Genomic DNA, 13,482 nt, shown 5'->3' with positions numbered 1-13,482 from the left:
TCTGCATAAAGAAAAAAGTCTATGCACTTCATAACGCTCAACACCTTCAGGATAGCAGGGATATAAATACTGTGCACCACTACCTGGGGCTAAATAACTCAGTGTGAGCTCTCCCTTCCAGCACCACATGACTATATGTAAAAAAAAAAAAAAAAAAAGCATGTCAATGCTCATAATGGTAAAAGCATTTTTACTACAGGCAACGGAAAAAGAGCAAAATGATTCTGAGGGCTCAGCAAGAGAAAACAGAAGATGAAGAGACTCCAAATTTATGACTTTATGATTTTTATGAGTCTTGACACAGTATTTGAGTGCTTGATGCTGGCAGTCCTTCATATTCTGTCATAATTAGTCTACCATTTGCTCATTTTGCACTTTTCAGCTACTCATTATATTACTGACCATAGCTTATTTGCATTCTGTGCTTCATGTTCTGTTCTAGTACCATTTCCTCCTGCAAGAAATCCTTCTTTTGTGTTCTTCACTGGTCTTGTTCACCAAGGAGGAACTAAACCTGTAGGTGATATCTCTAAGCAGTAGGGGATCACTTGTTTTTCATAAAGCTAAGGATGATGCTTTCCCTAGATTTTTATCTTAACCTACTGCTTCTGCATTTTTAAAAGCTTCAAGCACAATCCAGCTGCCTGAGAGGCACTTGCATGTTATTTCCCTGAAGCAGGCCTCAGTTATATTTTCATCCTCCAGCTGGGAGAGCACAATAAGACTTTACCCAGCAGTCAGTCAATGCAGATCATTTAATTAGGCCAGATGGGATCACTCTAGCAAACATGGAAAGCTCTCTTTCCCCTTGGAACTGCTAATGCAGTTCTTGGTGATCAGTGTAGACGGCTGGGGAGGAAATGACATAATGCATCCTTCTCACTGTGGTGCATACAATGAACATGTATTACTAAAGCTCTGAGTATTCAACATTAACTTTGTGCCCACTTATGCTTCAGTGTTTCTCCATATTCATATATGGAATAAGAGCAGTGCCACTCAGCTCTATTTGTAGATCTCAGTGATTTCTCAGGCAAGAGCATGTGTTAGAGTTGAGTGCATCCTGATAGTTTAGAGTAGACATGACAAAGATTTATTTGTGTATCCTTAACAAGTATTACAGATCAAGCTTTATGGTGATATTCAGAAGACAGCCAAAAAACCTGAATATTAACTAAAAGTGTTCACACAGCTGTCTGACAAAATGGCATCTGACATGGAAGTGCATATGAAGCAAAAGGGTGTCACTGACTTTCTCCATGTGGAAAAAATGGCACCCGTTGGCATTCACTGACACTTGGTGAATGTTTCTGGAGACCAAAGAGTGGATGTGGGCACAGTGACACGGTGGGTAGTGGATTTCATCAGTGATGACAGCAACATGAAAGACAAGCCACGTTCCAGATAGTAGCCATGCACAGCTGTCACTGTGAAGAGCATCTCAATCAGCTCATCCATCTGAATTTGCAGTTTACAACCAGGCAACTGTGCACAGAACTGAATATCAGCTTCAATAGGTTTGAAACAATGGTGACAACATTGGAACGTTGCAGAGTTTACACCAAGTGCGTCCCACTAGTGCTCAAACAGGAACAGAAAGAATGCTATGTGCAGGTGTAATGGAAATGCTAAGCCACAGCTTGAAGCAGTGATTGAGCACCTGATGGAAGGCAGGGCCAGTTCAGGAGAGCTCAGGTGCATGCAGTGTAACTGAGTGACTGGAAGGAGTGGAGCCAGGATTCACCCCTTCCCAGATCTCATTTAAAGGTTAGCAGTGGTGGCAGGAGCACTTGCTGGAGATTTCTACCTACCTGAGGCCTTCTAAGAGTAAGCAGTTTTTTTCTTTTGCTTCTAAATCCATAGCTGCTGTATTTGGGCTTATCCTCACTTGCTGTAGCCTAAGACTTTGCCATCCCACTGTTATTGCTGTGCTTTCCATCCCACTATAGCATTACAGCAGGTTTGTCAGTACCTATTGATCCAATACGAGGCTGAAGGTGAAAGTTTACTGGATCGTACCGTGACAAGATGTGGTGTCACCACAAGCTGGAGTCAAAATGGCAGTACGTGGAATGGCAACACGTGAATTCCCCGTTAAAGAAAAAAAATCAAGATGCAGCTATAAGCTCCATTATTCAGTCTCCAGAGTTTCCCCTTCTGCCATATGAGCTCAGGTATAATGTACAAACCAGCCAGAGTAATTCCCAAGCTGTACCTTACAACTATTACTATCTTACTCTTAGTTTTTCCTACTTCCTGCTCTTTTTCTGACTTAGTGGCAGTTAATAAAAGGCAAAACTTATTTTCTACCAAGGAAGGTAAACAGCAGCATGGGTCAGTGATCAGCACACCCTGTCACTCAAGGGAGAAGACTCAATTTCTCTACATTATCGCTTGCAGTGTAACCATGAGTGAATGTAATTTAAGGGCTACGAAAACAGTTAGGATTTTCAATATACTGCTTATCAAAGCCCTGAGGTACATGCTCATGTTCTACTGCAGTACCTAGCAAGCTGGGTGCCTAAAATGCTGCTGAGAGGGAAAGCAGCCAAGAAACGCCATGAGCAGTGATGGTAGGAAGGCTGTCTACTCTGGTGAGGTGATTGCTTCCTTGCTGTGTCAGAGCTTAGGTTCTGAAGGCCAGAGCTCCAGTAATAAATGCGCAGTTATTTTGAAGGCTGAAGTCCATCCATAGTAAGAGAGTAACAAAGCAGTTATTGCCTACTTATGTTACTAAAATCTGAAGCAGAACATAAGATTATAGAAGTAAGGTACCAGCCTTTATGACTTGGGAAGTATGAACAATCCAACTACCCCTTTTGGGGATGGCAGTTAGAGGGCAGGCAGGTAAGTCTAGAACAACTTCATGGCATTAGATTCCTCAGTTCAGGCTACTGAAGCCTATGTGCAGTAACCAACTGCACTATGGGCATTATAGGAGTCCCTTACTCTGTTTCAGTGCCCTGAGAATAAGTAAATTAGACTGAGAAACTCAGTGTTAATAGACAAAACGGGGTTTTCAATTTCAGACATAACAGCAGCAGTTAAGAAAATCAATCTGTGCTTGATTGTAATGAACTCTTAAGTTTCTAATTTTTTCACAAAACAAAAACAAGGTAAATTATTGTGATGTTATGTGTTTTAATTTTAGAACTTCTTTGGGACATTTTTTACCTAAATACTTTTGGATTTAAAAGTCAATGTGGTACAAAACAAATTAAGTCAAGCAATATTTCTTCGAAGATTTATTTTTTTGAAAAATGTACAATTAGCAAAAGCAGGTGTGAGCTGCTGAGCATCAATAGAAGTTTTGGTTATGTAACAAGATTTTAAAAAGCAGATACGGTAACTTTTTTTTCTTGCTTCTTGCTCTTTTTATGAATTTTAAAATGTCTTTCTGGTATCTTAGCAAACTAGCTGTATAGCTTTTGCTTGTTTATTAGGTTTGTTGTTTTGGCCTAAGGCGTCAAGCCAAATTTTAAGTTTTAATTCAGTAAGTTCCTTGTGCCTTGCATGAACACTCAGCACAAACTCCCAAGTCTCGCACTTGAGATTGCGTGGCCAGTAAGATAGAAAGGGTGCACTAAGAAAAGCTGATAGACTGATACTGAGACTCTTGGTAAATTTTATGAAGAAACAGCAGATGTTTTATATCTCTCATCTTAATAAACAGTGACTGTGAGTGTATTTGCTTTCTCTGCTTACAAAAAAAAATCAGGAGGGAAAAATGTATGATTCCTCGTACTATAATTAACAACTGCTTAATTCATACATTGTTGCTACTCGTAATTTTTGAGTTGGATTTTGAGGTGATAATTGGTATCTAATAAAGATATTGTAGATGTGATGGGTCAGAAGTCATATAGTAGGACTCCAGCGCTTTGGTGTGAGAGTTGATTGAGAAAGGTTGTGGTTAAGTCCAGCCTTAAAGGCTATGTTGGTAAGGGGAAAAAGAATGAGTACCATAGACAGTATATTTTTTTCTTTTTCCCTTTTGACATACAAGGCCTACTTCAGCACCTTTTCCACAGAGTAAGAAAGACTTGTTTGTTTCTTTTTGAATTTGGACTCAGAGCATCTTCATAAAACTTAAGCACTCTGATTTGCTGAAACATTTGATAGACTTTATGTTCCTTGTAGATCTGTAGTAAAACCCTGAAAGCAGCCAGGAAGGCTTACGCAGCACTACTGAGCATCACAGCGAATTATTACTGTAGTAACACTCGTAAGAAATAAGCATAGCATCCAGTCTCGGTGGAAGGCTTCTGTCTGCTTGGCTTTCCAGTCACAACTTCCTATTCCATGTGCTGTGGAGATTGGAATTCCCGTGAGCGTGCTGGGCTCAGTCTGGAAGGGAAATATTTATAGCCCCAAACAGCTTTCTATGCAGCTGTAAAGATGGGTGACTACGGCACAGGGCTTCATCTCGGAAGATTTAAGTGAAGAATAAACCACTTCCACTAACTAATGTGGATGCAAGTTAATGTTGAAATTTGCAGACAAATAAACAGCTTTAAGCAAAAAAGAAATCATGGTAAATTATAGGAAAACATAGCTTGAGGAGTTGGGGAAAAAAAAAGGAGAGACTCTGCCTTTCCAGAACACAAAATCACTTCTACCAAGCTTTTCCAGATAAATGTTTCTGTAATATGTTCTTAAAGTTCATCAGTGCTGAAGCAATCTATTACAGTTCTTCACTATCCTCATTGCTTGGAATTTTTCTTAGTGTCTCTCATGAATCTCTTGTTGAATGCTAAGCCTGTTATTCTTTCTTTTGCTCTCAGAGAGTAGAAGAACAATTTAATTACAACAAACAGTTTTTTAATTCTTTCTCTTCCATTTGCATCTTCTACGCAGATTTGAGGAGTGCCCTTCCAGAAAGTGTGCTGCTTTAATTCTTTTAGGCTTTCTCCTACATGTTTCTGTAGGCCTATGATTATGTGAGAGCTCACTGGTCCTTTGGTGCTTCTTACTCTCCGTTTGTGGGTGTTGTATGGCGAATTTTAATCTTTCTCTAAATTTCATGCTAAGATGATGTATTCCAACCAAATATGGAATTAGATGGAGCCATAAAATCTCTGTAAGAGCTATCTACTGTTGTCACTAAGTCTGTCTGAAACTTCTTTGCTTTGTAAAGCATCGTGAGTTATGAGAAGAGTGAGATGTGTTCGTTTCTCCCAAAACACATTGTGCTTCTTTTCATCTGCTAAGTTGCTAATAATCTTGAGACATGAAAATAAGCAGTTGACTGTTTTCAGAAGGCTATGTGCAGAGCTAACTTTCATCAGTACAGTTCTAGTGGTGTGCACCGGGAGGGAACTCCTGCTTTGCTCGGATGTTATGTCTGGCATTTGACTATTCTTGCTCCAAAATAGAAATGCCAAATAAAGTTGGATTCCAAAATGCCCCAACTCGCCAGAGCAAAGCAATATATACAAGAACAAAAATAGGTTCAGCATCTTACTAATGTCCCTATAATGCATGTTTTAAATATTAGGAACCCTTGGGGGAGAAGGGAGGGTAGGGGTAGGAATAGGGAGAGTTGTAATTACATAAAATAAAATGCCTGAGCTGTAAATAACAGAAGAGATCAGAGATGGAAAAGTGTGGTTTTACATAGCCCTTGACTAGACTTTAAAAAAATATTGAGAGTATGGTTTAAAAAAAACAGTTGTCTTCATTCTGTTTTTCATTCAGGAACTTTAAGATGGTTAACTGAGATTAGATTGCTGGTGATACAATTATGCTCTTTAATTATGCGCTGTCACTTCTAGATGACCTTGAAATTTATTGATGTAGAATTACCAGTCTTTGCCTCTTCTATCTTTTACATTTTTGCAGCACCATGAAATTGATCCTACTCTAGGCAGACCCACATGGCATCTCATCCGTGACCACAAATCAATTAAGTGGTCTTGCCAGGGTTGCAGGATTTTACAGATGGAAATCCAGCAGTTGTCATTTATAGCAGGCTGTGGAGAAAGCTTTGTAAAATGTGATACGGTAGGAAATGCTGCTCTTCTGGGAGTCAGGTCAGCCTGTGTGAGAAACAGGAAGACAAAACAGTCATCGCTGAGAAATAAGGATAACTGAGGAAAGAAGCCTGGGCATATAGTGTGTATGTCTAGATGCGTGAGCATTTTCGCCTGCAAACTACTGACTTCCTTTTTCTGCACCTTGTATAATGTAAATTTGAGTTCAGAATACAATTTTTTAACGTGGTGGGCTTGAATTTTATCTTGAAACTCAGTAGCCTTTTCTGATGACATTTTCTCAAGACTTAGAAGGAAAATATCTGTTTCAAGTAACTGATATTTCTAAAAATTAAACGTATATAATCCTTAACTATTTTATTTATCTACTACTGAAATGGAACTGATAGCCTATGTGTTACTGAAAATGCATTCCCTGATATAAAACAAAGAATAGAGCAAAATAATTCAAAATAGAGCTACCAAGGCATCTTGCCAAAAGAAAATAATGTGAAGATAATTAAGGGATTTAATGTAAAATCACTTTAATGGTAACAGCTGTATTTTCAGAAAATAGAGTTTATAAAAAATGGTATGAAGGAGGATAATGTTAACTGACCTGAATATGAAAGGAACTAAGTGGACCAATTACACATCTTAGTAGTAGTGGTAGTACAGGTCTGAGTTTTACTGACTCAGTTTGCTTGTTTTGATTAATGTAAACCCCAAACTTTCCATAATACACAATTTAGGCCACCTCCTCCTTTCCTTCCTATGGTGTGGCAATTGATACTGTTCTGCTTTCGTAGGTATTGCTAATGTGTATGGCAAGTTTTTCTGCCTTCCTTGTCCAGCAAGATACCAATTAAGAGGGAACTAGGAAAGGGTGGGAATTAACATAGTTCTAGGACAGTTGCCAGTAGAGGAGGAATAGAAACTTCTCAAGTGACAAACACGAAAAATGGGTGAAAGATCATTTCCAAGTAGGGTTGGATGGGGATCTTCTTACGTAGAAGAATCAAGTAACAGAAATATACGTGTGTAATTGAATAGCCTCATAATCAGAGAACAGTGCTGGGAATACTCTCTTGGAAGATTTTAGCTATTAAAAGGAAAAGAGTGGCTGGAAGGGGTAACCACATCTGAGCTGCTGGTTTCCTGAAGGAGATTTTCATGTGTTATCCCTGGGCTGCCCACAGTCTTTCTGCATGGTACTGAGATGCATCTATACTGCAGGGTTCAGGGTTGTCACGTCATCTTTGGGGCTTTTTCCTTGAAGGGAGAGGCTCTTGAGATAGCAGGAGAAGAAATGCATGAGGGAAACCAAGTGGGCTGCCCTGGGCACAGCGCACTCAGGGGCACCTGGTGGGGAGCTCCCTGTGCGTGGCAGGCCAGGCTGGAGCCTGCTGGAGGAGCTCATTGCTTTTGTGCATAGGGGAATTTGTAAGCTTTTCCCACTGATTTTGTTTTGTTATTTTGTTTTTAAATCTAATGTTTTTTTTTTTTTTTTTTTCTTATGCTCTGATTACTGGGTTTAATCCAGTTCCTGGTAAAATGAAGTTTCAGATTAAGTTCTGACATGTGGAAATGAGCCTAAGCCCCTGTAATACTTCTGACAGTGCAAAATAATGAAAGAAGATGCACTGCTAAGCAGCGAGTTGAGCAGATCTGGCAACATGTAGGTCTGGAATTGGCCTCTTTGTGTGACACTGATAGAAATATGGATGACTTTTGGCTACTTCAATATAGTCTTTCTCTTGCAGCTTCCATGAATTTTCATGATTGCCCCTTTCTGTTTGAAAGCAAATTTGGAAACCTGTCTTATTTCTGATAAAACAATAGCAAATTTCTTATTAAAAATAAGGATCCATTTTTCAATATATTTAATGTGAAGAGTCAGTCTTGCCAAGCCCCAGAAGCTTTATTTATAAAGAAATCCTTTGCTCTTGCAAAGAACCTGCCTTCAGGTCTCACTGCAGAACATGTTAGAAAATTCCTAGTGCAACTTTGAAAGGACCATTTGCTCCCAGGTGATGTGCAAAAGGTGACAATATGCAGCTGCAGTGTATATTAGTCTCACAGTTTGTAGGAGTACAGTTACAAAGACTGTGATATTCTTCAGCTTAGTTGCAGAAATCTATCTATGCCCAGAGCACTTCACTGGAGAATCTTTTCTTATAACATAAAATACAGGAGAAAGCCTCACAATTTTAAACCCGAAGATTTGGCACCTCCAGTCTCGGTGCTGCTCCATGCTGGCTTTTAACTTCCTTGTTTTATTAAACTATTAAACTGGGAATTTTTATTACTCCCGATTTAGCACTTCTAATAAAAAGTTACAGTTAAAAGCCTCTGTGGGTACTGAAACTTGCAGCTGTGATTGCTCTTGATGGAAATAAAGACAAACTCAGCTTTAAAAGCCTGCCTCTGTCAGGTGGTGGCTTCAAATCGGAGGGAGCGGTGTAGGGTAGCAGCTGGGTAGAAATTACAGCAGCAGGAGGAGGATGAGGGGAATGAGGAGAAGGTGTCAGTGGAAGAGAAATATTAATTATGTGTTTGTGGCACCACTGTAGTTACAGTGTGAAAATATCTCAAATAATGAAAAGGCACTCACTGCTTTAATGCATATTTAAGCATGACATTGGTTTTCAGTAGTAGTGGCTTGAGCCTCACAGGAGGCTTTGAGTAACTTTGCTGTTAGTGTGGAGATCTCTAGCGTACGAGCAGTCAGGACCACTGCATCTCAGAAAACTCAGAGCAGCAGGGTGAGGTAGCATGCTGATAGGAATCCACAAATGTGGACATTTGAGACTGTTCTGAGCTGCAGAGGGCACTTACACCTCTTGTGTTGGGTATTCAGTGCCACAATAAAAGAAATCTCACTGCACACAAGCTTTTATCTCCAGCTCCCTAACCTAAGTAACTCTCTTTGGCACAGGAAAAAGAATCACAGTTCTTTATATTTTTCACTGCTGGAAATATTTTTTTTTTCAATTACAAGAACACTGAGATGGAAACTGTGATATAATGATCTAAAGCCTTGTGTCTTAAGCCAGACTTCCTTAGAGTCCCTTCTCTTGTGTATGAGTGTAACATCTGAGGGAAAGATATAACTATATTTTCAGTTACTAAATTTGAAATCAGTTGCCTGACTGAGCTGCAGGAGTCCCTCTGGACAAAGGGAGCACTGCTGGCATGCGTGGTGGCTGCAGCACAGCCTTGAGATGTGCAGGAGCATGGCTCTGCTCCTCGCTGTAGGGCCCTCAGCTGGGGACCTCCTGCCTTCCTCTTCCGTCAGGATGTTGTGCAAGGACAGTTCTCATGCTTTTCAGTATTTATTTCTATCTCCATCCACCTTGGATAACGTGTGTTAGCTGGGGTTCAGAAGAAAGAGACACATCAGCCAAACTTCAGTCACTGTGTTACACTGCTGTTCTACCCCTTGGGCTGACCCACACATAAACTGAGCAGCTTTTCAGAAGGAAGGGCAAGGGTGGCCACGATTCAGCTACACAGCACCAGGACTGTAGGGTGCTTCTCGTGGGTGAGGAAAATACAGTTGAAAATATGAAGAACAGTTTAGAAATGATCAAATATTTGATTAAAAATTTGCTGTGACTCAGTGAGAAGAAAACTATTCTGATGTAGGGTAAAAGGAAGATGACTTTATGATTGCACTGATCAACCCTATTGACTGTTTATATTACTCCAGGGCTAGAACTGGGGTGAGAAAGCCAATTCTTATGAATATTTAATATATACATATTTAAATGTTTAATCAACACTGTGAATTAAGGAGACTTGTAATGAACAGATGAAGTATTACATTCACGGAGTGAAGGCAAGCATTCAAATTAAGAAAACAGCATGATAAGATTGCACAAGCTGAGTCCAAGAACCCTTGATCTAGAGATTTAATGGATGGAAGGAAAGACAAGCAGGAATACATAAAAAGATCCTATTAGTGCCTTAGGGTTATATGAAGAAAATAGACTTTTCAGTGTGAGGAAATTCATCTGAAAATATTTGCTTTTCATCCAAATTTTTCAGGAGGAACTCTATATCCAAGTGCAGGAAGAATAGGAGATAAGGAAAACAGAGGAAGGGAAGATACAGTATTTCAGAGGCTCTTTGCCAGGATTCTTTCAATTCCTGTACTGCATTGCTTTCTGCCTTTTGTAAAGGGAGATGAAAGCTATAGAAGAAGCACAATCTAACAAAAAAGCATCTGAGCCTTGGGATAAAGGAATAAGTGTCTGAAAAAGGATGACAAGTGTACAGTTATTCGTCCTGTCAGATCTGATGCAGGACTGGAGAACTGTGAACGCAGTGTGCAAGAGTCCACCTTTTACACTATGAATAATGGAGGTCTGAAGCAATAGGAGGCCACACAAAGATATATTGTTAAACTCATAAGGTAATAAAAGTGTTTCTGTTGTACTACTGAAAGAAAATGGCCACAGATTTTCAGTATGTGTACTATTTTGAGAATGAATGTTATCAAGATTTTGATTGAAAAATAACTGAAATGCAAACAATGATTAATGGAAAACAAAATTCTTTTAATTTTTGTGTCACAAAGCAAATTTTGGTTATTAATGTTGGTTTACAGCGCTGCTGTATCAAAACATTTCTAGCTTGTGTAATAGGTAGCAAGGTCTCTGAAAGGTCATTGAGGGAAAGCTTGGACTCTTATTTCAAGCTACTATTCTGAGGATGTATTAGTTTTGAGTACCCCTATTATTCTTTCTTGTACATAAATAGGCAGTGCAGGTACTCTCATAAGGGCTGGCCAGGTCGTTGGAGCCTGCTGTCTGGTCTCTGCAGAAGATAAATATTTCTTTCAGAACTTCACAGAAATTCCCAGTGGTGAAAATAATTAGCAGATGTGTATTCTGAGACCCAGTAGGGATTTAATGCTTTCCAATAAAATCGCTGCACCTTTTACAGAGGATTAAAGTTTGCTTGTGATTTCCCTTATGATCCATGAATCTGCTTGTAGAAGCCAGGATCTCTTGGTCTCTTTGCCACCTCCGTGGCAGCTTTGTGCTCCTCACTGATCATTTCATGGGATCATTTTTCTTGTGAAGATAAACTGAAAAACATCTTCCGTTCTGCTTGGTGTGTGCCTGTATGTAGCACGTTATCCACTCCCTTCTTTACTTCTCTGAAGTACTTCATGTTCTTATCTTCCTTCCTTTCCTCCTCTCTTCTTTCCTTAACTGATATTTTTTCATCTCTTTTTTCAGCTCTTTCCAGCTCTTCCATGGAAGAGACAAGGACTGATCAAGTGACTAAAAATGACCGAGGTAGAGAGAAGTCCTCATCCCCTGTTTATTTCATACTGCTTCCTTGTTTACTGTTGAAGTTTCACATTTCACTACATATAGTCACTGCATCACTGTTCAGCAGTATGCTGTTGGTTAGATTCATAATGCTATTTCTACTAATCTTTGGGGTATTTCTAAAATCAACAACATATTTGACTAACCTAGGAAATTGTTTGCTATTCACATTGCCTTATATTTTTAATCTAAATCTTATTTTCTGATCTTTTCCCCAAATACCTGCTGTATCACCAGTTTTTGAATAAGATAAACGTAATTTTATTATTTTCAGGACATTTTACACATGCCTTAAAGTCTACGCCTAATGCATAGCCTAAATAACTGGTACGCTTACTGAACATACAGAAATTTTTAGTTGGGATAGCTCATTCAGCCCTCTACCATCTTGAACACTTTTGTTGCTGCCTTTTTAACTGTTCCTTTTATTTTTAAGGGGGATGGCCAGGTGGTGCAGAATTAGCAGAAGCAAAGTGGCTGATAGCTACATGAGCCAGTGGGGATGAAGACAAGATAGTTGAGGGGTATATCAGTATTTCGTGGTGGCTTCAGGATGTGATGCTTGCACCAAAGCTCATTGAAGGAATGGTGAATATGTGGCTTGATCTTCTGATGAATTCACTTTCTGTCACTCTTCTTTCTGTGTTTACTTTCTACAAATATTCAAGAATATTCTGGGTGGGATTTTTGCTGAAATCTTACAATATTTTCAGAAAGACATCACAGCTCGTAATCATCAAATCTTGGAAGCAGTTGGGCTCCATATTTGTCCGAGTAAATTTCAGATACAAAAATCTTAAACAACATCCCAGTTCATTTTGAATTAAGAACAAGCAAAAGTCTGTTCCAGAGCTAGAAGCAAATAGAATGTGACTGTGTGAGATAAAGAAGTTACGCTGAAATATTTGCACAAAAATGTCTCTGAATACAATTTGTGTGCAGACACGTGAATAAAGACAGGACATCAATGACTTGGCTTTCAGATATTTCCTTGGAGATTCTTACTGAAGTATTTAACTTTTTCAGGCAGAAGGAGATTGTGCCAAATAACTTTTTAAACAGACAGCACAGATATGTTCAAAATAAGCAGTAAAATTACCTAGTCAAGGAAAAAAATCTAGGTGAATTATAATAATGGAAATAGTAAAGTTGCTTCAGGAGCAATAGGTCTTATCACAGTATAGTTGAACGTGCTGTGCTAGAGTCTCCCCATTCAATTACTTAGGCTATTCACTTGCCATAACTAAGAAGACTGAAAATTACCATCTGTCTCCACATGCTGTTGTGCCCTACAGCAATGGCAGAGACTGTGATCATGTTTATATGTATAGATGTATAACGGAGGCTTGGTATACTCACCATTTGTGGTTTTCAGTCTCTTCTGTCTGAAAACATTACTCTGATTGCAATTAGTGTCTTCTGGATCATCTTGGAGGAAGATGAGGGGAGCTGAAGAACTCACTAATACCCCCATTCAGCTCTTCTTTTCTTTTGGCTACTTTGTTAAATAGAAACCTTTGAAAGACGTGTTCTAACCCACGATCTTCTTTTCTACCCCCCCCCTTTTTTTTTTTTTTTTTTTTTTTTTTTAAGGAAGGGGAAGGAATTTTTTATAACATAGTACTGACAGTAGGTTATTATAAAAGCACTAAACAGTGAGGTGGATAAAGCATCTGAGTTCTTGTATTGGAGTAGAAAAATACCTGGAAAATTAATTAAAAATTCTATTCAGGGCAAAAGAAAAATCTTTTCTTGTCTCGGGTAGTTCTCCTAATATTATGTGTGCAACAACCTTCTCTCCATCACTGACAGTAACTCATTTTATGCAACTCCACTGATTTGCTGACCAATTAAGTACTCAAAAGAAATTACTTACCTATATTCTTTTTTCTGTTGTTGCACACTTATTATGCTTTAGCATCTCTTCTCCAGCATTATCATTGAATAACACCTGTCAGCCTGGCAGCATTTTTTTCTTTTTTAGCTTTTGTGTTTTTCCAGTTGTCTTGTTTCCATGCAGTTGGCTTTGTTCTTAAGGGATCCTAAAAGAGATAAGCTATTGCTAGGAAGCTTTCCTGAAAGTGTCTGTGTTGTTTTGGTCTGAAAGACAGTGGGTTAAAACACTGAAGATCTGCCTCATGGTCCCTGTATAGTACTATTCTTTC

The 13,482-nt window shown here is 39.0% G+C and overlaps 1 long non-coding RNA gene across 1 annotated transcript; it reads left to right on the top strand.

Moving 5' to 3' along the window:
* The first annotated feature begins 1,800 nt into the window (after positions 1-1,800).
* On the top strand, positions 1,801-12,839 carry LOC125697338 (uncharacterized). Its single transcript, XR_007378760.1, has 4 exons — positions 1,801-1,827; positions 1,950-2,174; positions 11,222-11,281; positions 11,754-12,839. It is a non-coding gene; the product is annotated as an uncharacterized LOC125697338 (long non-coding RNA).
* The last annotated feature ends 643 nt before the right edge of the window (positions 12,840-13,482 follow it).

This window comes from Lagopus muta, chromosome 9, assembly GCF_023343835.1.
Source record: "Lagopus muta isolate bLagMut1 chromosome 9, bLagMut1 primary, whole genome shotgun sequence".
Classification (NCBI taxonomy): domain Eukaryota; kingdom Metazoa; phylum Chordata; class Aves; order Galliformes; family Phasianidae; genus Lagopus; species Lagopus muta.
Note: the sequence above shows the minus strand (reverse complement) of the source record. Positions and strands in the feature narration are given on the sequence as shown.